General features: G+C 39.5%; 1 pseudogene; it reads right to left on the bottom strand.

Annotated features, from left to right (window-relative positions):
- Nucleotides 1–16,662: 16,662 nt before the first annotated feature.
- On the bottom strand, nucleotides 16,663–16,761 carry LOC130041038 (uncharacterized; annotated as a pseudogene).
- Nucleotides 16,762–27,525: the final 10,764 nt, after the last annotated feature.

The following is a 27,525-nucleotide window of genomic DNA, read 5'->3' as shown; positions in this document are numbered from 1 at the left end:
AGAGAGAGAGAGAGAGAGAGAGAAAGAGAGAGAGAGGTGCTTGTCATAGTGTAGAGACAGCAGGCTGTCAGGTGGGGTTTGGGGTTGGGAGAGGGAGTGGTGGGAGAGAAACTGGGGACAATAGCAATGAAACTGTATACTAGAGGAGGTTGGGTGTTAAAATATCCTATGATTGAAACTAAATCCTGAAAAGGTTTGTAATTTGTGTCTTGTGCTGATTCAATACAAAAAAACATGATATTTAGTTTCTACTACCATGCTTAACCTATGAATTAGCTGAAATTTCTTTTTATCACCTTGGCTGGGCTCATTACATGGGTTCCTGTGTGGTAAAACTTTTTTTGTTTTATGGGAACTTAACAGACAAAACTAATAGGGTTGGACTTCTGGTGGAAGGAGAAAAGAGCACAAAATCCCCTAATGACCACAGCTCAGCAGGGTCAGCTAACTTGCGTTATGACTGACCTCCTTCACTGATTTCCTCTTTTTTAATGTGGAAAAGTAAAATGACTTTGCAGGCTTCCAGGGGATAGTCCCCTCCAGTTCACACTATTTTCTTTTCGATCAAAATTGTTTAAAGATTATTTTAAAAATTTGGAGCTTAACATGCAAAAAATGGGCTTAGAACTCTGCCTAACACCATGTACAAAAGTAAGATCAAAATGGATTAAAGAACTCAACATCAGACCATTCAGCATAAGGTGCATTGAAGACACAGTTGGCAAAACCCTCCATGACATTGAGGCTAATGGTATTTTCAAAGATGCCACGCCACTGGCCGAGCAAGTGAAAACAGAGATAGATAAATAGGACTATCTTAAACTAAGAAGCTTCTGCACCTCCAAAGAAACAGTGACCAAATACAAAAACAGTCTACAGAATGGGAAAGGATATTCGCTGAACACATATCTGACAAGGGGTTGATATCAAGGATATACAAATTACTGGTTGAACTCCACAAGAAGAAAACATCCAACCACATCAAAAAAATGGGGCAATAAAATGAACAGAAACTTTCTCAAAGAAGAACTTCGAATGGCAAAAAAGCACATGAGAAAATGCTCTACATAATTAATCATCAGGGAGATGCAGATCAAAATGAGATACCACAATGGGATACCATCTCACACCTCAGAGACTGGCCCACATTCAAAAGAACAAAAGCAACCAATGCTGGCACAGATGTGGCAAGAAAGGGATACTCCTTCGCTGTGGGTGGGAATGCCGACTGGTTCAGTCCTTCTGGAAAACAGCATGTACAATTCTCAAAAAATTAGAACTTGAACTCCCATTTGACACAGCAATAGCACTCCTGGGAATATATCCCAGAGAGGCAAAAATGTATAGTCAAAGTGACATCTGCACTTGTTTGTTCATTGCAGCACTCTTTACAATAGCTAGAAACTGGAATAAACCTGAATGCCCAAGAACAGATGACTGGTTAAAGAAACTTTGGTACATCTATACAATGGAGTACTATGTAGCTGTTAGAAAAGATGAAGTCATAAAATTTACATACAACTGGTACAATATGGAAAGTATAATGCTAAGCGAAATGAGTTAGAAAGAGAGGGATAGACATAGAAAGATTGCATTCATCTGGGGGATATAAAGTAACAAAATACGAGATTAATACCCAAGAATAGCTGAGATCAGCACCAGGAGCATTACTCCATAGCTTAGAGGCCAGCCGGGCATTCTAGGGGAAAGGGCAGCTCAGATTGAGAGGGAGCACCAAATAAAGTGTGTTTGAAGGATCCACCCAGGAGGGGAGATGCATGTTGAAAGTAGACTATGGACGGAACATGTTTGCCACTCAATGCCTCTTTTGTAGACCACAACACCCAAAATGAGAGAGAGAACAAAAGGGAATGCCCTGCCACAGAGGCAGGGTGGGATGGGGTGGGGGTGGAGGTGGGAGACATATTATCCACGGTGGCAGAAAATGGGCACTGGGGGAGGGATGAGTATTTGATCATTGTATAATAGAAACCCAAGCACAAAAAATTGTAAATCTACAACTGTACTTCATGGTGTTTCACTAATAAAAGGAAAAAAAAAGGAAAAATATTGGAGCTTAATGATTTGTTCTCATATATTTTCCCTACATGGTATAATTTGGCATTGATATAGGAAGGCTAGCATGAAAAAGTTGAGGTGTATATCTTAACCACCAATGCCAAAACCACTGTAAGTATGGAACCCAAAGTACAATAGTTAAACTTCAAAATGTGTTCGTCAAGGAAATCGGTGGGAATGCAGGGCGAAATGGGTCGTTTGTTGGTCGAGGGTTGAAGACACTGATGGTGTGATTAGAATTGGAATATTGTATGACAAAACTCCATTATAAATGACTTTGTAAATCAAAATTGCCTAAATGTTAAGAAAAGAGAAGTCAACTCATATCTATATTTCAAGAAAGCTTGTCTTTGCAAATTTTGGCATGGAGAGCATAGTTGGTAGAGAGATGGAGAAAGAAAGGGAGAGTTGAAGGTTGGGAAGAGAATCCTGGATATCATGGAAGAGATGAAAGTTGATCTTAGAAGATTTGGAGCCATCAGAGTTTAGAGAGTTAAATGGTGAGACCATAGCAGTTTAGGTAGTTAAATAGAGAGATTGGTTTAAGTCATCAGCAGTGTATACATAGAGTTCAAAGACCTCACAGATATTCAGGCTATATCAACTAACAAGGGGACTGTTTTTTTCCTGAAGCACTATTTAAGTATAATATATTGCCAGAATGAATGATAAGAAGCTGGTTCTCTTTTTCACAGATTAGTACAATAGAGATGAAAACTTTTATACAAAGGAATCTATCACCTTGTCTTATTGCTCTGCTTTCTTTTCATCATTCCATTCTCCCCCATGACCCTACCTAATCAGGGCTATCCACATTTCTAGCAGTGTCACCACATAGCCTCAGAGCATGTATTAACTGCCAGTAGCTCACAGTTCTCTTGTTTTACCCACACCCAGGCCAGAGCTATCCTTCTGCAAACGAAGATGTCTGCTGAAGGCCCTTTCTTCCTTGAAGTGGCAGTCATGGTTTACCTCTTATTAATCATTGTGTTTACAAATTTCGATGAATGTCACTATACTAGTGACAGTGATTTTCCAAACTAAGGGAAGAATAAACATTTTCCATTACCCCAAGAATTTTGGGCAGTTATTTTCTATCCACTGCAAATCACTTAATCACTTAATCACTTAACTTCCCGTTAGTCGTCGATTTGCTCGAGCGGGCACCAGTAACGTCTCCATTTGTCCCTGTCGCGTGCTAGTGTAGCCCAATGGCATCTGTTCGCTCCGGGAATATGAAGAGCCTCAAACCGATCATTCATGATCTTGATGAAGAAGTCTGACCATCTGGTAGGTGGGCGGCCACGCGGTCTCTTGACATCCCGTGGAATCCAATCAGTAACAGCTCTAGTCCAACGGTCATCTTTAAATCTCATTACGTGAGCAGCCCATCTGATTTTCGACACCTTGGCAAATGAGACAGCATCCCTGATCCTTGATCGTCGACAGATGTCAGAACTCAGGATTCGTTCTCTCATTTGAGTGAAACGTGATATTCCAAGCATAGCTCTTTCTATTCTTCTTTTGGAGACCTGAAAGGCGTTCTCATCTTGTTTGCGTAGGGCCCAGGTCTCTGAGGCATATGTTAATGCAGGAAGAACAGTGGAATCAAAGAGATGTGCCTGGAGCCGGAGGTTCTTCTTCCTCTTAGCTATTTCTTTGACGTTCTTGAAGGCGTTCCAAGCCGGTCTCTTCCTACTGCGCAGCTCGGGTGCCAGTCATTTGTCATGTTGACCTCTCGACGTAGGTAGACATAGCTGTTGCATTCGGAGATGGTCGTTCCATTGAGAGCGAATGGGGCATCAGGAACAAGGCTGTTTATCATAAACATTGTCTTCGTAAGATTCAGCTGTAGTCCTACCTTTCCACACTCACGGTCAAAGTCTGCCAGCATTTGTGCCACTTGGCTGATGTTTGGTGTTATTAAAATAATGTCATCAGCAAAGCGGAGGTGGTGTAGTTGCCGACCATCTATCTTCACTCCCATTCCTTCCCATTCCAGTCACCGCATGATGTTCTCGAGGGTGGCACTGAAGAGTTTCGGTGAAATGGTATCACCCTGGTGCACCCCTCTCTTGACGTCAACGATCACTTCTTTGTAGAATGGTGAGATCCTGGTAGTGAATCCGCAATACAGCTCACAGAGAATCCTGATGTATTGGGCTTGAATGCCCTGATTGGCTAGGGCTTCAATGACCGCTTCCGTCTCAACAGAATCAAAGGCCTTCTTTAAATCAATGAACGTTAAGCAGAGCGGCATCTTGAACTCCCGAGAAACCTCAATGAGTTTGGTTATCGTGTGGATATGGTCGATGGTGCTGAATCCTTTGCGGAACCCTGCTTGCTCGCATGGTTGTCCTTCATCTCGTGTTCTGCCAATCCTATTTAGGATGACTCGAGTGAACAACTTGTAGATGACAGACAATAGGCAGATCGGGCGATAGTTGCCAATGTCATGGATGTCTCCCTTCGTGAACAGTAGTACGGTCCTGCTGGTTTTCCATTGGGACGGAACCTTGCATTCAGACATGTAGCGAGTGAAGAGCTGAGCCAGTGTATTGATGAGTACTGACAGCAGGTTCTTCAGGTGTTCAGGTCTGACCTTGTCTGGGCCAGGTGCTGTTTGTTTCTTTACCAACGAAATGGCGTGTCGGATTTCGGAAGGGAGAACTTTGGGAACAACATACCCATCCTGTGGAATTTGGTATGTCGGCAAGTAGACATGGCTATCGAAGAGATTTGAGTAGAAGTCATGGATTATCTTCTCCATTGCCGTTCTGGAGGATGTGATGGATCCATCAGGACGTCGGAGGGCAGTCATCTTGGTCTTATAGTTGGCGAAGGACAGGCGGGCCTTATGAATACTTTTCCTGGCATCTGCCGCATATACCAGTACTTCTGATCTTCTCTCTTTGAGGTCTTCCTTGTTCGCATCTCTGCACTGCTTTGCGAGCTCGGACGTTAGCTTGCGGTTGCCTGAGGCATGCGCCAAACCATGCTGGCGAATTATCTCAAGAGTTTTCGAAGATAGGCGATTTTTTGTGGCTATCTCTCTCTTGGCATTCCTCGCACATTCATGGAGGTGCTGAACCAGTGGATCATATTCCTCGTCATTGTTGTCAACAATGGCATCTTCCCATGTTGCTGCAATAGTACCAAAGAGTTCTCAGTTGGTGGTCATTCTAGGAGTTCTCTTTTTGAACTTTGCAGCCCTTTCTCCCCGCTCTGTGAAGTAGAATTTTGCACGAAGGAGACGGTGGTCCGATCCCGTTCGAAATTTCGGGAGAACAGCGACATCAGTCAGGCAAAACCGTCGATTGAATATCATGTGGTCTATTTCGTTGTGGAATCGTCCACCGGGAGACTCCCATGTCCATCGTTTAGATTCTGCCTTCTGGAACTGTGAGTTACCATGAATGGTCTTGGTCGACATGATGAACTCAGACAGTCTCTCAGCCTGTTTGTTCCATTCTAGGCCATGGGTCCCGATGTGAAGTTCTTCGGCTGATCTTCTCGGTCCTATCTTGGCATTAAAATCACCCAAAATGATCTTGTAGAAGGTGTGGTCTTCTTTATAGAACTTCTCTAGTACCATGTAGAACTTCTCGATTTCTCTTTCATCATAATGAGATGTTGGTGCATAGACAACGAAGATAGAAACTGCAGGCAGTGAGCTACATCTATTCAAATGTAAACGTCCGATTCAGGTTGTTAGGCATTCGAATGAATCAATGCTCTTGGCCAAGTTTGTGTTGACAAGGACACCGACGCCTCCAACACCTCTTTTATCGCATGTTCCGAGGAACAATTCTACTCCAGTGTCGAAAACTGCATGGTGAGATTCGTGCCTTCTTGTCTCGGTCAGACCAATCATGTCGTACTTGATCATTCGTGCTTGTACCATCAGGTCCTCGATGGATGCATCTGATGCTAGCATACGTGCATTGAAAGTACAGACGATCATTTTTGTCTTCCTTCGTTGTGGCAGCCTAGGTCGACCTTGAGATTTTGTCGGTCTCTCCTTTCTCATCCTTCTCAGTGCTGCCATGTTGGTGAAGCCTTCAGGGTCAGGTGAATGAGACCAGTTGTAGTTACTTGTTTTGGCATATCGAATACACAACGGATAGCTTGCCAGGCTCTTCCGTGCGGGCGGAATACTCTCGGTAGCTTGCCAATCTTTCCGAGAGGGATAGAGGTTTTTGGGGTGACCTCTAATCACCCTTGTAGGTGTTACCATATTTGAACCCTATCAAATATGGTACGACAATTCCAGAGGATGGGTATTTAGTGTCTTATGATGTGTCGCTCGGCCGCAAGGGGCCGCGCGGTTCCGGAAAGCGTCCTGGAGTGTGGCGACGGCTGGGTAGTGGAAGTAGTGTCGAAAGTGGAAGTCTGCCAGCGGGTATTTATCTGGGTAGGGTGGGTCTCCTGTGCACAATTTGATTCCTGGATGGTTGATGGAAGCATACAGGGCAGGGTAGGGTGGGGCTCCTGATTAGAATCCCTTTGTCACCTGTGGTGGTGGGAGCAAGCAGAGAAGCTCTGTCCCTGGGTCCGCGGAGCCTGGATTCCAAGGTCTCAGAGAGTTCCGCTTATCTTGTTCTGTGGGTCTTCAGTTGTGCGTGGGTCTCGGCCGGAGCTGCCACGCGGGTCCAGAAAGTGTCCTGGAGTGTGGCGAGGGCTGGGTAGTCGAAGTAGTGTCGAGAGTGGAAGTCTGCCAGTGGGGTATTTATCTGGGTAGGGTGGGTCTCCTGTACACAATTTGATCCCTGGGTGGTTGATGGTAGCAGACAGGGCAGGGTAGGGTGGGGCAAATAATCTATGATAATTAGTCAACAGAACTGAAGTAAAAACAGGGACATTTGTCAATTTGGTGCCATGACTAGTCAGTCTTAGTATAAATATATATTTCTAGAAAAAAAGCCGAAGAAAACGAGGTGGTTGCTAGCAAAGAATGCCAAATCTCTGCCAAGAAATCCCTTGAAAATAAAAATTGTGACTATGTACAGAACATGAGTGCCACTCAATGCCTCTTTTGCAGACCAAAACACCCAAAAGGGGAGAGAGAGCAAAAGGGAATGCGCTGCCATAGAGGCATGGTGGGATGGGTGGATGTGTGTGGGAGGGATACTGGAATCCATGGTGGTGGAAAATGGGCAATGACGGAGGGATGGGCATTTGATCATTGTATAATCGAAACCCAAGGACAAAAATTGGTAAATCTACAACTGTACCTCATGGTGTTTCACTAATAAAAATTAAAAATAAAATAAAATACAAATTGTTTTGTCTGCCAGAGATCAATAGATGGGAACCTGAGTGAAGGCAAAAGATTAAGTTGGTTGACTTTTATTTTTCCTTGAGTATATAAATTTGATTTTGGAATCAATTTATTTGACAGTTTATCAAGACAGAGAAATTTTCATCACTTCTCTTATTTAAAAGTATAGTGATACACCATATCTCTATCTCACTTTATTTTTATTTCTGATAGTTTGACACAATAGATATGTCAAAATCATAGATAAATGTCAATTATTTAAATACTTTTTGTTATGTATAATTACTTTATAGAACTGCTTAAATTTTAGGATTATGCAGAATCAACATGCATGTATCACATTACACTCACCACTGAAAGGCCTACTCTGTCATTCACCATTGTTCAATTTTTCCACTTTAATTACACCTTTCCTTCTGGTAACTAAATAGACTTATAGTTCTATAGTTTGTTTTTATTGCTTTGAAAAGATCAAAACTATGCAATTTTCAACATTGGATGAAACTAGAGGATATCATGCATGTAAAGTTAGCCTTAAGGAAAGGAACAGATACAGAGAGATTTTTCTCATATATGGGATGTAAAGACACACAGCAAGGTAGCAACAAAGGTTCAAGGGCAATGTAAGGGGAGAACTGATCCACACAATTGAGTCAGGGGATTGGGAGGGAGGGATTCTGGGGGTTTGGGGGAGAGGGAGGGGTTATTTTTTGAGAGAATGAGGAGTGTCATGTTGGAATTATGTGTATGACAAACCATTATTAATTGAATTATAAATCATAGAATATAAACAATGATTTAGACGTTGGTCAATCCCATTTTATTCTTTTAATTTGTTTTCTCCATATGCTACATATGCATGAACTTGTATGATGCCTATCTTTCCCTGCCTGGTTTATGTCACTAACCATAACATCCTCATGTTATCCATTTTTATACAAATAATAAGAAGATTTCACTTCATACAACTGAGTAGTATTCCATTGCTTTACCACCTTTCATTTTCAAAATTTGTGGTTTAAAAGATACAAATATTGGTTTTAACATTGCTCTGGTGCTTTAAAATATTTAGTTTAGTGAAGCAAAATAGATATTATTGAAAAACACTTAGAAACTTGTGAAACAGGTGTAGGGTGGAATGGAATATATGTTCAAGAGAGAACACTCGTTTAACAAAGCAAGCAAAGAGAGACATGCAGAAAGGAAGCACGGTATTTCTTCAAGGGAGAACACAAGTTTGAGGACCAAGCCGACTCTGGTAGTTTAGGAATAAGAACTTGGAGTGGTATGAACTTAACTTGTGCACTTTAGGGGAGAACCTGAGTGACACTATTAGAAGTATGCTCAGGATATCTTAAACAGGAGTCTGCACTTGGAGTGAGAAGGGTAGAGAGTTCTTTCGGGAGATCTGGACTGTGGAGAACAGTAATATTATAACATTAATGATAGTATCTTACCATGGGATTCCAAAAAAATCTTTAACAGTGGCGTAAGAAATGATAACATTCTTAGGTATTTGGATTTCTTGTGGAAACTACTGGGAAGCTGTGTTGATGCTCTGGATGTCTCCAACTGAAACAAGGTCAACAAGTCATGAATGAAAAATTACAAGTTAGATGGATCAAGGATTCTGATCCCAGTGGATGGCTAGCTTTTGGTTAGACAATTTCTACTGATGGCCTGATGTAGGTTCTGATCCTGGGATACGTAACAGACAGGGATCCTCAGAAGTGAAGCCTCTGAGACAGAAGTCATTCATGCCAACTTATGGGTTATCAATGTTTGCTCATGGCTGCTACCATTATAACATGTCATTCAATGGTTTTGTGGTTTCAATTTACTGTGCCAATGTAAAGATGAAGTTTCTAAATCAAAGGTAAAAATCTGAGGCCCTCAAGATGATGAATTGTGGGGATGGGGGGGGAGCTGGAGCTATAGTACAGCAGGTAGGGCATTTGCCTTGCACACGGCATACCCAGGATAGATTCCCAGCATCCTGTATGGTCCCCCCAAGCACCGTGAGGAGTAATTCCTGAGTGCAGAGCCAGGAGTATCCCCTGTGCATCGCCAGGTGTGACCCAAAAACGAAAAAAAAAGATGATGACTTACCTTTATATATTTTGAAGTCAAGTAGAAACAGCCAGAAAACTCCCCAGAAAAAACTTCTCCAGGATCAAAAACATCATCACCTCTAGCGTGAGAGCATACAGAAAATAAGGTTTCCATTTATGAAAAGTTAAAGCAAGCCATACATGATCTTGGAAAGTCTGTCAAAGGAAAGCATGGATTTAGGAAGGATAAGGTGACAACTGGGTCTTATAATATACAAGATATATATATTAAAATATACAATATTTTATAAGTATTTATATATATTTATTCATATTAAAATATAATATGTATCTTAAAATATACAAGAGAAGCAAAGGTCATGAAGTAGGAGGTAAGGTGGCAATCAGGTCCACTACAAAAAGCATTTTTTAATAAAAAGAGAAAATGTAATGAGACATCAAATAAGACCTTTGTAAATATGTAAGAACAGGGTTATAACTCAGTGATTCAGAATTTGTCTTCCATTGTATGATGATCTGTGATTGATCCTTAGCACTGTAAACAACATTGTTTTTAATTTTTAATTTCTTTCTTTCTTTCTTTCTTGCTTGCTTGCTTTTTAATTTTTTGAGTCTTACCTGGCTATGTATAGGCGTTAATTTTAATTTTTTAAAAAAGTTATAATTTTACTTTTTTACCTGTAGTTTAAAACGAAATCTAAATTATTTTAGAGTAAATATATGTGAAGAAGAATAAAATTTACAGGAACTATTTAGTATTCTTAATGATATTGCAGTCAGAACTTTGAGTATTATGAATGGAGAAAAGAGGCACTATTTTGTTGACGGTTACTCTAACTAGATGTTCTGATGATTATTGGTTCTTTGGGGACACATCCAGTCATGTTCAGGTGCTGCTTTGGCTCAAGGGTCTCTTCCAGTGTTGCTCAGGGTACTATGTTGTGCCAGGAAAAGAGTCTGCTTCTTTTACAGGCAAAGTCCACAGTCGTTCCAGTGAGCTATCACTCCAGTCTGAAAGGCTCTTAAGAAAGACTCTCATTTCACAAAATAAGTGGGGAACCTTTATTGCAGATGCTTGTTTAAATTGTTTGGCATGGGACCAGAGACACCAGCTTTCATTCAAAAAGTGGCCAGTGAGATTAATACCAGGAGTTTTGCTCCATGGTTTGGAATCCAGCCACACATTCTAGGGGGAAAGGGAGCTCATATAGAGTAAGGAGCACCAAATAAAGGGTGTTTGGAGGATCCTCCCAGGATTGGAGAAGCATTCTGAAAGTAGAGTATAGACCAACATGATTGCCAGTCAATGCCTCTTTTGCAAACCACAACACCCAAAAGGAAAGAGAGAACAAAAGGGAATGCCCTGCCACAAAGGCATGGTGGGATTGGGGGATAGGGGGTGGGAGGGACACTGGGACCCGTGGTGGTGGAAAATGGGCACTGGTGGAGGGATGGGTATTTGATCATTGTACAATTGAAACCCAAGCACAGAAATTTGTAAATCTATAACTGTACCTCATGGTGTTTCACTAACAAAAATTAAAAAAATATATAAATGGCAGAGAATGGGCACTGATTGACGGATGGGTACTGGATCATTGTATAACTGAAACCCAAGCACAAAAATTTGTAAGTCTACAACTGTACCTCCTGGTGTTTCAGTAATAAGCATTAAAAGAATAAAAAGTGAGGCAATGCATAAAAAAAAGTGGTCAGGTACCATCAATGCTGCTGCCCACACCCACACCGGGAGTGACAATGCTATGAGCAAGGGTTTCCATACTTGGATTCTCAAGATAGTGCCCCAGGAAATACTGACACGCAGCAGCATTTTGGACCCAACCTATTATAAAATTTGTTAGAGGTTAATTGATACCAAACAAGAAAATTCAGGACTGTTGTGTAGCTTCTTTGATAATTTATTTTTCTCTAGTAGCTTGTAGATATTAGGGGTGGCAGTGGTATATTCTATAATAAACAGTATTGCGTTTTTAAAATGATGAAGGCCTAAGGTATATAAAGGAGGCAAAATAAAATGAGTAAATATGTACACACATGAACACTTTTGTTCTTTCTTTAGCAATTGCTTGGATGAAAATTGTAAATGGGTAGCATGTATTTAAGTAGCTGGAGATAGGGATCAGGGGTAGTGCGGACTGCAGGGGAGGGTGGAAAGATGGGAAGAGATTATAAGTGTGTGTGTTTATGAGTGCTATTGTGTGAGAATGTTGAGTTTATAAGAATTCATGCATGCATGTGTGAGTAAGAGAGAGAGAGAGAGAGAAAGAGAATGAGTGTGTGTGCATGTATCCGTGTGTGTGTGTTTTCTTAGAAAAATCCTATATTTCACCTGAACTACTGTACCAAGTGATGCTGTCATTCATTATGAGAATGTAATAAATAAATTTTATTAAATTCAGGTGGTGAAATATGTTGGCCTTTAAGCCCTTCCCCTCCCCAATTCATCAAATTCTTCCTATAATTTTCATTTACTCCCTGACCTCTTCAGGACTCAATTGGATTTAATCTGCCACATCCAAATTTATCTCTTTTAGAAAATGTAATTAGATTAAAATATAAATCACAGTATTGTTAACATTCAAGTGGGTTCTAATGATAATTAATAATTTCTATTCATAGAAATACTTATTCAGGCCACACAATAAGGCAAAATTCAGAATATTGGACAGAAGTCAATTATTTCTCAAGCAGAACTAGCTATATTATAGCCATTATAAAGATGTTAGAAATGTGCAGTCCAGACATTAGAGGTTCATGCTATAAGTAAAAGATTTCTCGTTTTCTCACCTGAATCCTATTCTCCATAATAATAATTGAATAAATGAATAAGTGACAGAAATAATTGAATGTTGTTTTCTTCACTTGAAGGTTTTATTCACAGATCTTGTCTCATAAAAATTATTCAGAAAACATTATATTAAACAAACATTCCATGGTGATTAATCAGAATTCTTATGTTTGAAAGTGACAAACTCATACCACACTCATTTTAAACTAAGAAGACACTTGATTCATGTACCTATAAAGCTGGAGTGCCCTCTAGGTATGGTTGGGTCCAAAGAGTTGATTTTTATTTATTTACTTATTGATTGATTGAGTGATTGACTGAATCACCATGAGTGGTTGACTGAATCACTAGGACATAAAGAGATACAAAGCTGTTCATGAGTAGGTTTCAGTCATACAGTGTTCCAAGACCCATTGCTCCACCAGTGAACATTTCCCACCTACAGTGTCCCCAGTTTTCCCCCTGAAATCCTTTCTCTCCCTCTCTCTCTCCTCACCCCCGCCCCCTGTCTCTCCCTTTATTCTACCTATCTACCTATCTACCGATCTCTCCCTTTTGAGGCATCATGGTTTACAACACAGGAACTGATAGGTTACCATGTTTCTTCCTTTACCTATTTTCACTTCACAGTTCTTTTCCAGCATGATCATTTCCAACTATCTTTGTCATAGTGGTCTCTTCTCGATCCCAACTGCCATCTCCCCCAGCCCATAAGGTAGGCTTCTAACAGTGGACCAATCATCCTGGCCCTTATTTCTACTGTCCTAAGGTATTAATCTAAAGTTATGTTTTTTCATATCCCACAAATGAATAAAATCCTATATCTGTCTGTCTCCTTCTGACTCATCACACTCAGCATGATACTCTTCATGTACATCCATTTATAAGCATACTTCATAACTTCATTTTCACTAACAGCTGCATAGTATTCCATTGTTTAGATATACCATAGTTTCTCTAACTAATCATTGAGGATTCTTGGGCATACAAGTTGTTTCCAGATTCTCACTATTGTGAATAGTGCTGCAATGAACATAGAAGTGCAGATAGCATTTCTGCTGTGTGTTTTGGGGCCTGGGAGTATATTGCCAAAAGTGGTATTGCTGGATTCATGGAAGCTCAATTTGTAGCTTTCTGAGAAATGCCCATATTGTTTTCCGAAAAGGCTGAAGCAATCGGCATCCCCACCAACAGTAAAGAAGAGACCCTTTCTCCACACTTCCATGCTGACATTGGTTGCTCTTGTTCTTTTTGATGTGTGTCAATCTCTGTGGTATGAGATATCTCATTGCTGTTTTGATTTGTATCTCCCTGATGATTCATGATGTAGAAAATTTTACCTCTGTTTTTTGGTCATTTGTATTTATTCTTTGAGGAAGTTTCTGTTCATTTCTTCTCCTCATGTTTTGGTGGGGTTGGATGTCTTTTTCTCATAAAGTTCTACCAGTGCCATATATATCTTGGGTTATATACAATAAGGGGTTAATTGTATGGGTATTGCATAAATAATTTTTCCCCATTATGTGGGCTCTCTTTTTATCATGGTCACCATTTTTTCTGAGTTGCAGAAACTTCTTAGTTTAATGTAGTCTCATTTGTTTATCTTCACTTCCTCTTCCTTGGTCAGTGGTGTATCATTCTAGAAGTTTCCCTTAGCTTTAATGTCATGGAGGGATCTTCCCACATTTTTCTCCATATATCTTAAGAATTCAGGTATGATATTGAGGTCTTTAATTCATTTGATCTGACTTTGTGCCTGGCACTATAAAGAGGTCTGAGTTAAATTTTTTTTGCATGTTGCTGACCAGTTTTCCCAGCAGCACTTGTTGAAGAGACTTCCTTGCTCAACTTCATATTTATTGAGCCTTTATGATACATTAGGTAATAATAATCTGAGGGCCAGCGTCAGGATATTTGACTATATTCCATTGATCTGAGGCCTGTCTTTATCTGAATATCATGCTAATTTGATTACTACGACTTTGTAGTAGGGTTTGAAGTTGGGGAAGCTGTTCCCTTCTTCTTTTTACCAAAGATTGCTTTAGCTCATCATGGGAGTTTATTGTTGTGTATGCGTTTCAAGAGGGTTTAATCGATTTCTTTGAAAAATGTTATGGGTATCCTTATAGAAAGTGCATTAAATCTTTATAGCGCTGTGGGGTGTATTGCCATTTTGACAGTGTTAATCCTCTCAATCAATGAGCATGGGATGTGATTCCATTTCCTCATATCCTCTTTTATTTCATGAAGTAGTGTTTTGTAGAGTGTTTTTGGTATAGGTCCTTAACCTTTTTAGTTGATTCTAATATACTTGATTTTCTGAGGTTATTGTGAATGGGTTTGTTTTTCGCCTATCTCTTTTTTCTCTTTCATTAATAGTATTTGGGAAAGCCATGGACTATTGGATATTGATTTTGTAATATGCTACTTTAGTAAACAAATCTATTCTTCCCAGGAGCTTTTTGCTAGATTCTTTGGGATTTTCTAAGTATACTATCATGTCGTCTCCAAATAGTAAAAGCTTGAGTTCTTCCTTTTTTTATCTGGATGCTCTTGATATCTTTTTCTTACCAAAATCATATGGCAAGTACTTCAAGTACTATGTTGAATAGGAGTGGTGAGAGTGGGTAACTTGTTTTGTGCCTGATTGTATTTTGGGAATCTAGCTCATTGATTTTTCTCCAAGCCTTTAGTTTTTCCCCATTGAGAATAATGCTTGGTGTGGGTTTGTAGTAGTTTGCTTTGACTAGATGGAGGAAAATACTTTCAACTCCCATTTTGTTGAGAGTTTTTCATCATGAATGGGTGCTGGATCTCATCAAATGCTTTATCTACAACTATTGATATTATCATATGATTTTTATCTTTATTTTATTGAGATGGTGTATTCTGTTGATTGACTTGAGAATGTTAAGCCATCCTTGCATCCGCAAGATAAACCTACTTGGTCATAGAGTGTGACCTTTTGAGGAGTTTCTGATTTCTCTTTGCTGGTATAATCTTGAGGATCTTTGCATCTGTATTTATCAAAGAAATAGGTCTGTAATTTTCTTTTTTGTGGTTTCTCTGTCTGATTTGAATATCAGGGTGATCTTTGCCTCATAGAAATTGCTTGGGAGTATTTCTGTTTCTTCAATTTCCTGGAAAATCTTAAAAAATATTGGCAGTAGGTCCTCCTGAAAGGTTTCGAAATACTTCATTAGTGAATCCATTTGGGCCTGGGCTCCTGTTTTGGGGGATACTTTTGATTATCATTTCAATTTCCTTGTAGTGATGGGTTCGAGTTTTCAAAATGTTCTTTGTTCAGCCTTGGGAGGTAATTGGAATCCAGTAATTTATCAATTTATTTCAGATTCTCTCATTTCCTGCTTTAAAGATTCTCAAAATAATCTCTGATGATCCTATGGATTTTGTAGTTTCTATTATGATGCCTCCCTTTGCATTTCTGATTCGGTTTATTAGGATTCTTTCTCTTTTCTTTTTGTGAGTCTTGCTAGTGGTTTATCGATCTTATTTATTTTCTCAAAGAACCATGTCTTGCTTTTGTTGGTCTTCTGAATTGTATTTTGGGATTATATCTCATTGATTTCTGCTCCAGGTTTTATTATTTCTTTCCTCCTGGCTAGTTTGGACTCCTTTTCTTGGTCATTTTCCAAAATCTTGAGCTGTAAGTTATTTTTGTAGGTCCTTTCTTTCTTCCAGTTGAATTCTGGCGGAGCTATAAACTTTCCTCTTAGAACTGCTTTTGCTCTGTCCCACAAGTTCTGGTAGTTCCTCGTTGTCATTTTTTCTGGAATCTTTTTATTTCCTCCTTGATTTCTTCTCTAAGCCAATGGTTGTTCATTACTTCCCTCAAATAAAATATTTTCTTGCCGAGTTTTTGTCTCTTTGATCTATTGAGAAGTGAGAAAGTACTGTTGAAATCTCCATCTAGTATTGTGTTGCGATCAATGTTTTTCTTTAAGTCTATTAGAAGTTGTTTTTACGTATTTTGCTGGTCTGTCATTAGGAGCATCTACATTGAGGAGGGTGAGTTCTTTCTGATGTACATATCCCATGATCATTAAGAAATGACCTTCACTGTCTCTTATAACCTTTAGTCTGAAGTTCATGTGGTCTGATACTAGTATTGCCATTGCAGCTTTTTGGAGGTGTTCTTTTCTTGAAGAATTGTTTTCCAGCCTTTTACTTTTAGCCCATGGTTGCTTTGATTGCTCAGATGTATTTCTTGCAGGCAGCAGAATGTTGGGTTCAGTTTTCTATTTCATCCTGCCGTCCTGTGCCTCTGAATTGGTGTATTTAGTCCATTGACGTTGAGAGAGATCATTGTGATAGGGATTTTTGCTATCTTTATGTCGAAATTTGGAGTACTTGTGGGGCTTGTCTTAGCTTAAAGTAGCCCTGTTAATTCTTAATGCAACAAAAATATGGAACACTTTACAAGTTGGCCTGTCATCTCTGTGTAAGGATCATGCTAATCTCTGTATCATTTCAATTTTAGTATATGTGTTGCCAAACTCAGTATAAGAGTTGATTTTTTCCCCTATTTTTCTCTTCTGATTTCTCTGAGTGTTGTCCTTACTCACTCCTATGGCAGACAGTGATTCCCAATCTAGGAAGGTATTTCAAAGGAGCTTGAAGTGATAAATTTAGAACATTAATGTCCCAGAAGGAAAAGTATGGTTTTTACAATATTATATTTTACCATACCCAGGGCATCAGTTTTGCAAAATAATTCTTTTTGAAGATAGAGAATCAGTGTTGTTTAATGATCTTCCCTGAAATCTTCATTAAGAAAATTAAACTGGAGCCTTTTGCTATTCTCACCTCGGTCCCGTGTACATCTCCAGAAAACGGTGGATGGCGTTGTCCGCACTTTGACCACCTTGAAAGTAAGTAGGATTTTTCTCCTGAAGGAAGAGGTGAGAAGCATATTGATGATTTCATTCCACTTTATTACAAGTTAAACTTGAAGGGAATGTGAGACTCATGAGGCTCCTGTAAAGGACAGAAAAAGGGTCTCAATGTAGTTTAATGGCCCAGACACATTAACAACACAGATGACTCAAAGTAACCTGTGTGCATCTTTGGGTGTATAGTGAGTTTTATATCTACTCATAGTGATTCTCAGTCATTCCACATGGGCAAAACAGACCTGTAATTAAAAATCTAGTTCTCTGAGCAGAATGGGCTTTCTTAGGTGATTGAACATGTGTGTAATATTTTATTACTAAGCACATACAACTGTTTGAATGATGTGTACTTTTCGATCAAAAATTAAGTCCAAATATCTCTGAAATGGCAGTCTCCTGATGCCGCACCTGGCTTTCCTCACTGGGGCCCCTTGGAGGGGGTGGGTTGAGTTTCCCTCACCACCCCGAGCAGAGACCTGGCAGCTGAAGACCTCTGCAACCAGCCATAGTTATGCTTAAGACCACTCTCACCACACTTGAAGGAGCCTCATGCATGAAGGAACTGGCAGAGGAACCCAGGTGTGCGGGACCCGGGGCTGAGATATTCAAGACTGCTCGGACCAAGAATGGGCCTCCTCCATCCAGTTCCCCCATCTTCCAGTAGCTAAGTGTTACACCCACGGACTGCCTCTGGAGCCATGTAATCCCATCAATGGCCAAGATCCAGATACTGGATCTTGTTGATAAGATAACAACTCATATTGTCCAGTTCTCTTTCTCAGAGAACATGGCAGGTTACCAAGCGTATCTTGCCTACATGGCAGAGACTGGCAAGCTACCCGTGGTGTGTTCTATATGCCAAAACCCAGTAACAATGAAGTATCTCATTTCCCTGACCGTGAAAAAACCTCCAATGTGGCACTTGCTAAAATCTCAGGGCTAGGACGAATGGAGATGTAACTGGTGCATGATACCAGTATTCCTCCCACCATGCCCCAAAACATGCCTTTGTGGCAGGGCATGCTCTTTTTTTCTCTGGGGCCATGGCATGCCAGAGAGCCACTCGTGGTGGGCAACTCATGGTCTTGGCTGGCAGGACGAATGGGCTAGTTTTACCCCTCACCCCCAATCCCACGAGACTGTAGTTGCCCTGTCACCCTAGCTCATACCTGTCTGTCCAATAATCTCTGAGGTGGTGGGCATCGTGCCGCCAGGGGGGAGAAAGGCAGAAGCGACAAATACCCTTTCCCACCTGAGGGAGAATGGTGCCGTAACTTAATGCATAGTTCAGTCACATTTCTGCCCAAAGCCTCTGGGTTCCGAATTGGATCCATGTGCCTCTGGGGCTGTGGTCATGCTGGATAGCCTCTTGTGAGAGTCAAATCGTGATCTTGGTGGGGCAGAAAGAATGGCTCTATGGTCTACTTTTGGCATGCATCTCCCACCCAGAGCGGGTCCTCCAAATACCCTTTAGTTGGTGTTCTGGCCTCTATCTGAGCTGCCTTTCCCCCCAGCATGTGATGTCGGCTTCCAAGGCCTGGAGCAAACCTCCTAGTCCTTATCACTCTATTCTTGGGTATTAGTCTCTTATTCTGTTACTTTATATTCCACAGATGAGTACAATCTTTCGATGTCTGTCCATATCTTTCTGACTCATTTCACTTTCTATGTTGATCCACTTTATGCAAATTTTATGACTTCTTATTTTCTAACAGCTGCATAGAATTCCACTGTGTAGATGAAACAAAGTGGCATTAACAAGTCATCTGTTCTTGGGCACTAGGGGTTTTTTTCCCCAGATTTTGGCTATTGTGAACAGTACAGCAATGAACATACAAGTGCAGATGTCATTTCGGCTGTACTTTTTTGCCTCTCCAGGCTATATTCCCAGGAGTGATATTGCTGGGTCAAATGGGAGCTCAATTTCTAGTATTCGGAGAACCGTTCATACTGTTTTCCAAAACGGCTGAACCTGTCCGCATTTCCACCAGCAGTGAAGGAGAGTCCCTTTTTCCCCACATCCACGGCAACACCGGTAGCTTTTGTTCTTTTGGATGTGGGTCAGTTTCAGTGGTGTGACGTGATATCTCTTTGTTGGTTGTACCTGCATTTCCCTGATGATTAGTGATGAAGAGCATTTTTCATGTGCCTTTTGGCCATTTGGTATCTTCTTTGAGAAAGTTACTGTTCATTTCATCATCCCATTTTCTGATGGGGTTGCATGATTTCTTCTTATAGAGTTCAACCAGAGCCTTGTATATTATTGATATCAACCCCTTATTACATAGGCATTGGGTGAATATCCTTTCCCATTCTGTAGATTGTCTTTGTATTCTGGTCACTGTTTCCTTTGAGGTGCAGAAGCTACTTAATTTAAGATAGTCCCCTTTGTTCATCTCTGTTTTCACTTTTTTGGCCAGTGGCATGTTATCTTTGAAGATACCTTTAGCTTCAATGTCGTGGAGGGTTTTGCCCACCTTGTCTTCAATGTACCTGATGAATTCTGTTCTGATGTTGAGGTCTTTGACCCATTTTCATCTGACTTTTGTGCTTGCTGTTAGGTAGAGGTTTGAGCCCATTTTATTGCATGTCGCTGTCCAGTTTTTCCAGCACCGTTTGTTAAAGAAGTCTTTCTTGCTCCACTTCACATTTATTGCTCCCTTATCAAAGATTGGATGAACATATATTTGAAGGTGTGTGTCAGTATATTCAATGATGTTCCATTGGTCGGCGGCTCTGCCTTTGTTCCAGTACCATGCTGTTTTAATTATTATCGCTTTGTAGTAGAGTTTGAGGTTGGGGAAGGTGAGGCCTCCCATCATCTTTTTCCCAAGAATTGCTTTAGCTATTCGTGGGCGTTTGTTGTTCCATATGAATTTCAGGAGTGATTGATAAACTTCTTTGAAGAATATTATGGGTATCTTTATAGGGATCACATTGAATTTGTACAATGTTTTGGGGAGTATTGTCATTTTGACAATGTTAATTCTCTCAATACATAAGCAGGAGATATGTTTCCATTTCTTCGTGTCCTCTTATTTTCTGTTGTATAGGTCCTTCACTTCCTTAGTTAAGGTGATTCTGAGATACTTGATTTTCTGAGGCATGATTGTGAGTGGGTTGCTTTCTTCATGTCACTTTCTTCTCTCTCATTATTTGCATATAAAAAAACCATAGACTTTTGGGTATTCATTTTATAGCCTGCAACTTTACCATATAAATCTATTGTTTCTAGGAGTTTTTTGGTAGAGGTTTTAGAATTCTCTAAATATAGTATCATATCTTCTGTGAATAGTGAGAGCCTGATTTCTACTTTTCCTACATGACTACCCTTAATATCTTTTTTTATATAACTCCTATTGCAAGTAATTCCAGTACTATATTCAACAGAAGTGCCAAAATGAATTTTTTTCTTTTTGGGTCACACCCTGCGATGCTCAGGAGTTATTCCTGGTTCATGCGCTCAGGAATTACTCCTGGCGGTACTCGAGGGACCGTATGGGATGCTGGGAATCGAACTTAGTTTGGTTGCATGCAAGGCAAACGTCCTACCCCTGTGCTATTGCTCCAGCCCCCAAAATGAAATTTTACTAAACACTTTCTATCTGTAAATTTCTATGCTAAGAACAGTGGTATAAACGGTGATATCTGAGTAATTTACAAGTAGATTATGAAGACAGATAATATAAAGAATTTCTTTGTATGAATTTCCAAAATGTGTATCTTTTATTAAATATGTTAAGAATGAACCGGAGGTCTTGATTATACCATGAAAATGATTTCCCTGTTAGAAGTTACCCTTCTAAAATGCAATAAAGTGACACATTTTGAAAATGTTGATTATTCGTTCATTAATTCAATGAATATTTGTTAGTCTGGGGGTGCAGTGCCTCCAGGAAGCCAACCTGCACCCTCGAGGTGAGTGCATCTACAGTCTAATGGTGCCATCATGCTGCCTGATAACCCCAGATTTCCACTGTGCCTCTGGCTGGATCCCAACACCTCAGAACTAAGTTTCCCAAGAAATAAAACTCCCAAAAGATATGTGGGAGTCATTTTCACAAACCACCCCTGGCTCAGCTCTACAAGCTAATGTATTGGTCTTGCTTAAGTGACCTATAAATAAATCTTGAAAGAGATCAAAAGTCACAGTTAACCTTGGACCTGCACACGGCAGAACATACTAGGGTAAATCGGAGGGAGGCAGGTTAGTTTGTTGCTCACGCAACCAGAACTCAGGGCAGCCACTTGCTCCCACAAACCAAAATCTCCACCATGCCCTAGTCTCATTACATTGTCTCAGGATGGATTTCACTGAAATATAACAGCTGAAATTTCGGATATGCTGAAACGATAGCACAGTGGGTAGGATGTTTGCCTTACATGCGGCCGACCCAGGTTCGAATATCAGCATCCCATATGGTTCCCTGAGCTCCGCCAGGAGTAATTCCTGAGTGCAGAGCCAGGAATAACTCCTGAGCATCGCCGGATGTGACACCCCCAATAAAAATACTAAATTCCTTGAACAAACATGATGACCTCTTAGTACCTGTATGAGAACAATAATGCACAAAATTAAAAGGAGAGAGAAAGAATTTAAAGAGCCTGCCATAGAGACAGGCTGGGGGTGGGGTAGGGTGTTGGGGGATGTTGTAGGGAACCAGGGACATTGGTGGTGGGAAATTTACACTAGTGGAGAGAAGCATGTTGGATCGTTGTATGACTGGAAGCAAATTATGAAGTTTGTAATGGTCTATCTCACAGATATTCAATAAAAATTTAAAAATATATATCCTTAATTGGTAGCTCAGACTACTGATAGAACTTTGAAAACCAGCATATCTATTTTTGTGTTCTCAGTAGGAAAAAAAAATGTTACTCACCTGTGTGCCAATAGCTTGAAGAATGCTAAACCGAAAGATACATCAATGCTTGTCTCTGGCATGAATACTGTAATTGCAGGTATGTTATGTTTTAGAATCAGTTCATGGACAAGAAGTCAAGAGAAGCAGTGGCAAAGAGCAACAATATTGAATGGATAATGTTTGAGGAGCTTGCAAGGGAGACTAAAGATTTGGCATGAGAAGAGGGAAAAAAACGAAGAGTTAAGTATTAATAAGTATCATGACAAAAATGCAAGGGAGGACATTTTTTGGCAATCGTCACACTCTGTTGAGCTTTTGGTGAGGATAAGTATTAGAAAGTATCTTTCCCATTTAGTGGTAAAAAGGAAACTTTGATGGGTGCATTTAAAAAAAATTACTTTAATAATTAGAATCACCAAGAGATACACAGTTACAAGGTTGCTCATAATTGAGTTTCAGTCATATAATGTTGTAGCACCCTTCCAGTAAAATGGAGGTGCTTTGAAGGAATATCCCTGGTGCGAAGACTAGGGCATCTGAATCTTAACACATTTCACCAAATATATGATCTGTACTCACATGATTTATACTGTCTTCCCTGATCTTTGATTTACGTTTTCACGCAATATTTCCTTGTGAAACTCACCAAAAGTGAGGGTCCCTATTTAAGACAAGTACATGTTTCTCTGACATTATATATTTTTGGTTGCTGAGAGAGTCTTTAAAGCAATGCTCAGGAGGTGTGGGGGCCCCACAGGCAATTCTCAGAAAACGTGTCCATGGTGCTTGGTGTCCTCTGAGGCTATACAGTCTTTGATACTCTGGCAATCAGGTGCTGCTGGGAGTCAAATTGAGAGCATGTGAGACAATTTCCATAAGCACTACATTATCTCCTGCGGCCCTGGGTATTAGATTGATGTCAGCATTCTGAGGTCCTCCCTTTTGTCAGAAAGCAGAGACTTGTGCAGGAGAAATTGGAAGAAACCTTAGGGTTTAGCTAGGTTGACTGAGTAGACGGTGATACCATTAAGATTGGAACATAAAGTAAAAATAAAACAAGAGAAAGATCTAACAATTATAAACAGGGCTATAGTACTCAAAAAGTTTAGAAACAGTCACATTGGCAAGTAGTTTTAAAAAGCATCCAGGAGAGAATATAGTATTGTGAGTGAACGAATCTACTATATGGATTCATCTCATCCTTGAAATGGAAAAGGACAATGTGTTACAGTTACAAATTTACAAATAAGATATATACCATCGTATATTTCATCATATATTTCTGCTGTGTTCCTATGCTTTACCAAGTATTATTCCAATTTTTAAATTTACTTTAATCATTAAAAGAGTATTTCTCTATATTAATCTTGTTAATGAAATATTTCATTAAAAACGTTTTTTAAAAAAATTATTTAAAATGTTTTATTAAAATGTTATTTAAAAAGAAACATATGGGCCACATAGTGCAATTTGTAGAGGGTTTGTATGCAGCGAATCTGAGTTCAATCCCCAGAATCCTGAGACTTCCAGAAGTGATCTCTGCATACAGAGTCAAAAGTGAGCCCGGAGCACATCTGGGTGCACTCCCTTCGCCACAAAAAAGGAAGAAAAGAAAAACATATAACTGATACTTGAGTAACATAGAGGTTAAGGTTGCTAATTCCTATATAATTTTTGAAAGCCCCCAAAATTATTAGTTTGCTATTGACCAAGAAGATGGTTTTTTTTTTTTTGAAGATGGTTTTTTAATAGTATTTACTTACATTGTCTAAGTAGTGATATGTGTGGTATAGAAATCTGTGCATTGTGATACATTTTAAAAAATTATAATGCATTTTATAATGGACTTTATAATACATTTGTATTTTATAGTAATAAGTGATAAATTATATTTCTGCTTTTGTGGGGTATTTGGGCCATAGTATGTGGTGCTTGGGACTTCTGACTCTGTGCTCAAGGGTCATTCCTGGTGGAGCCAGCCATTAATTTGGGTTGACTGTGTGCATGGTAATTGCTTTAATCCCTATACTAAGTCTGGGTTCCAATCAAATAAATTATCTGCATATATTTTATGCATTCATGGCATACTTTTTCTTAGATTCTTTGATATATCTAGGATATATTGATCATCTTTAGGAAAAGATATTACCTGATTTTTAAATATTTGTAATTTGTGGGGAAATTTTAATTTCTCATGTTAATTTGTGCTCTTTGTCTACTAGTGAGCTTGAAAATTGTTCTTGTGTGGTACTACATGGAAAAAAGTATGCTAAGCGAAATGAGTCAGAAAGAGAGGGACAGACATAGAAAGGTTGCATTCATCTGGGTAACATAAAGTAACAAAATAAGAGACTAACAACCAAGAACAGCTGTGATAAATATCAGGTTGTTCACTCCATGGCTTAGAGGCCAACTGCATTCTCTAGGGGTAAAGGCAGCGCAGATAGAGAAGGGAGCACCCAATAAATGGTGCTGGGAAGATCTGCCCAGGAAGGGAGATGCCTGCTGAAAGTAGTCTAAGGCCCGAAGAGGATTGCCACCCAATGTCTCTTCTGCAGACCACAGCACCCAAAGGGAGAGACAGAACAAAAGGGAGTGCCCTACCAAAGAGGCAGGGTGGGATGGGGATGGGGGTTGGGAGGGATACTGGGATTGTTTGGAGTGGAGAATGGGCACTGGTGCTGGGATGGGTACCAGATCATTGTATTACTGAAACCCAAGCACAACAACTTGTAAGTCTACAGTTGTACCTCATGGTGTTTCACTAATGAAACAAAAAAAAAATTTAAAAAAGGAAATTGCTCTTGTGTTTACTAGTCATTTACACTTCTTTCAATACAGATTATATGATCATGGTTTATGCTTATTTTTCTATACAAGTTTACTAGCTAAATACTGATTTATTTCACAACACTGATTTATTAAAAACATTCATACTTTGACTATCATATTAATTGCCAGAAATTGTTGGTTTTACTTGTTTTTTGATCACGTAATTTGAATTTTAAATTTTTCTTTCAGATTCTAAAATTTTGACACAAATGAGCATATGTTTTTCTTTATCTTCTACAGTTTTAAACTGAGAACAACTGTTTGTTTTGTACAAATAAGATACCTGTGCATTTACAAGCAGTAGGGCGTTCGCCTTACAAGCGGCCAACATAGCCGACCTGAGTTCGATTCCCCCGCCCCTCTCGGAGAGCCCGGCAAGCTACCGAGAGTATTCGATTCGCCAAACACAGTAACAACATAGTCTCCAATGGAGACGTTATTGGGCCCGCTCGAGCAAATCGACAATCAACGGGAGGGCATTTACCTTTACCTTTACCTTTATATTTACATTTTAACACATCTCGATTCATCTACAACTTATCATAGTAAGTGTTGTCATATTGAAAGAAACCACCATTTTTTTTCAATCATATCACTGTAGCACTATGCTCCCTCGATGCATCAATTTGCTCAAGCGGGAACCAGTAACATCTTACAAGAAATTGTGAGACTTGTTGCCACTGGTTTTGGCCTATTGAATACGTCATGGCTAGCTTGCTAGGCTCTTGCTATGTGGACGAGATACTCTGGGTAGCTTGCCGGGCAGAGGAATCGGAATCAGGGTAGACCTCCTGCAAGGCAAATACCCTACCCGCTGTGCTGTAAACGTTATATAAAATATACTAGTAATACCAAATGTTGTTTCTTTAACAGTGCAATATAAACGATTATTTCATAATTTTCTTGATGTGTTAATGAAATACCTAAGCTCTTGAGTATAATGGGAGTATTTTTCTAACACAAGAGTCTGACGAAGGTGAAACTGTTATAACTGTCTTGTAGGATTCCATCTCCCTAGCCTGCTTCATTCTACCTCTCTCTCTATCCAATCCGGTCTTCTTCTTGGGAATCTGACCTCATGATTGGCTAGCCTCTACCTTTCAACTGCCTACTTTATGACATCATTCTCCCACCCATCCAACTACCAACTTGTAGAATCTGGGGTGCCCATGCAATTGTTTGTAAACAAATTTGAATCATCATGGCAAGTGACCAGTGACCAATGACCAATCACCAGCGACCAGTCATCTGTACTGGACACTTGTGGTCTTAAGCCGCTTCAGTGTTCAGACATACTCTCGTACCGTCTCCTCTTCTCGTCTACCTTTCATCGGTATTTCCTCTTCTCTGACCATGGCAGGTAAAGAATAATACATTTCAACGCTTTTTATTAGATATATCATCCCTAAACTTAGCAGTCAAGTAAAAACAACATGTAGTAATGAAAGAAAGTATTCAAGTAGAATTTTATAAGCCTCATTTTAGCTTGACTTGTACATTTGCTGTGTGATTTTTGACATTGGCTTTCGTTCTGTTATATACAAAGTGCTTTTCCTCATTGATTACATTATATTTTAGAAATGTTTACAAGCTCAAATACACATATATATGTATGAGTGCTGATTCTCTGTGTTTCTTTTTGTTTTTAATAGAGAATTTTACATGATATCCATTGAAAAAATATAAATCAGAGACAGTATTTTGACAGAAACAGAAAATGTATATGCTGTGGAAAACTGTTAATATATACTAGCATGTTTTCTCTGTAATGGTCTCTCCACTTGTATTTATACTTCAGTAGTTTAAATATAGTGGTATTACACAGTAATAATCCTTTATCTTTGAGTTTTCCAATTAAACCAGGTAATAAGAAAATATGGGGCATGGGGATAGTGTGGAGTGCTGAGCGGTAGAGAGGCAAGCCCTCAAAGGTAAGAAAGTTTGGGATCACTTTCTTCAAACATTGACCAATAGAACCAAGACGATATGTGGGAGAATAAAATAGGAAAGAAAGAAAGAAAGAATAGGGACGGCGATTATCAAGGAAGGGGAAAACGTTTGGACAGAATGTTGAAGAGAACCAAAGATTTAAAATCAAAAAAGAAAGAATATATATTAAATATGCTGAGATAAATACACTGAGAACAAGTCAAAGCAATTTACTTCAAAAAATGCCAGGACTAGAAAGTATACTATGCCTTGATTAGGGTACCAGTAGGAAAAGCAGTTTATCAGAAAGCCATCCTTGCTGGCTTTTTTCCTTATTATCTCTTACAACACAGTACTTGGTACTTGACAATTTGGAATATAAACAGCTTTAGAGATGATGCTTCCCATATATAGCTAATAGTGGTTATCTAGGGGGGTTGAAGACAATAAATCTTCAATGTTTTTATTACGTTCTGGTTTTTAAGTACACGTACAGGCAGCCTGTTAATATTTTTAAAAAATGGTTTATTCTAACTTGAATCAGGAGAATTGTTGATTCATTTGTGTGGTAAGTAGGTTCCAGGTTAAAGCTGCTTGTCATCTTTACAAATGCTATTTCATGAGATTTTTTCTTCCTACTATGAGAGTATTTTGATAATAGTCAACTTCTGTTTTTAGATCCTAAGAGGACATAGAAAAATCAAGTATCACATGTCTAATTACACATTTTTGTCATATTTGTGAA

Source organism: Sorex fumeus, unplaced genomic scaffold (assembly GCF_029834395.1).
Source record: "Sorex fumeus unplaced genomic scaffold, SorFum_2.1 ptg000095l, whole genome shotgun sequence".
In the NCBI taxonomy this organism is placed as follows: domain Eukaryota; kingdom Metazoa; phylum Chordata; class Mammalia; order Eulipotyphla; family Soricidae; genus Sorex; species Sorex fumeus.
This window is presented reverse-complemented; position numbering and strand designations above follow the sequence as displayed.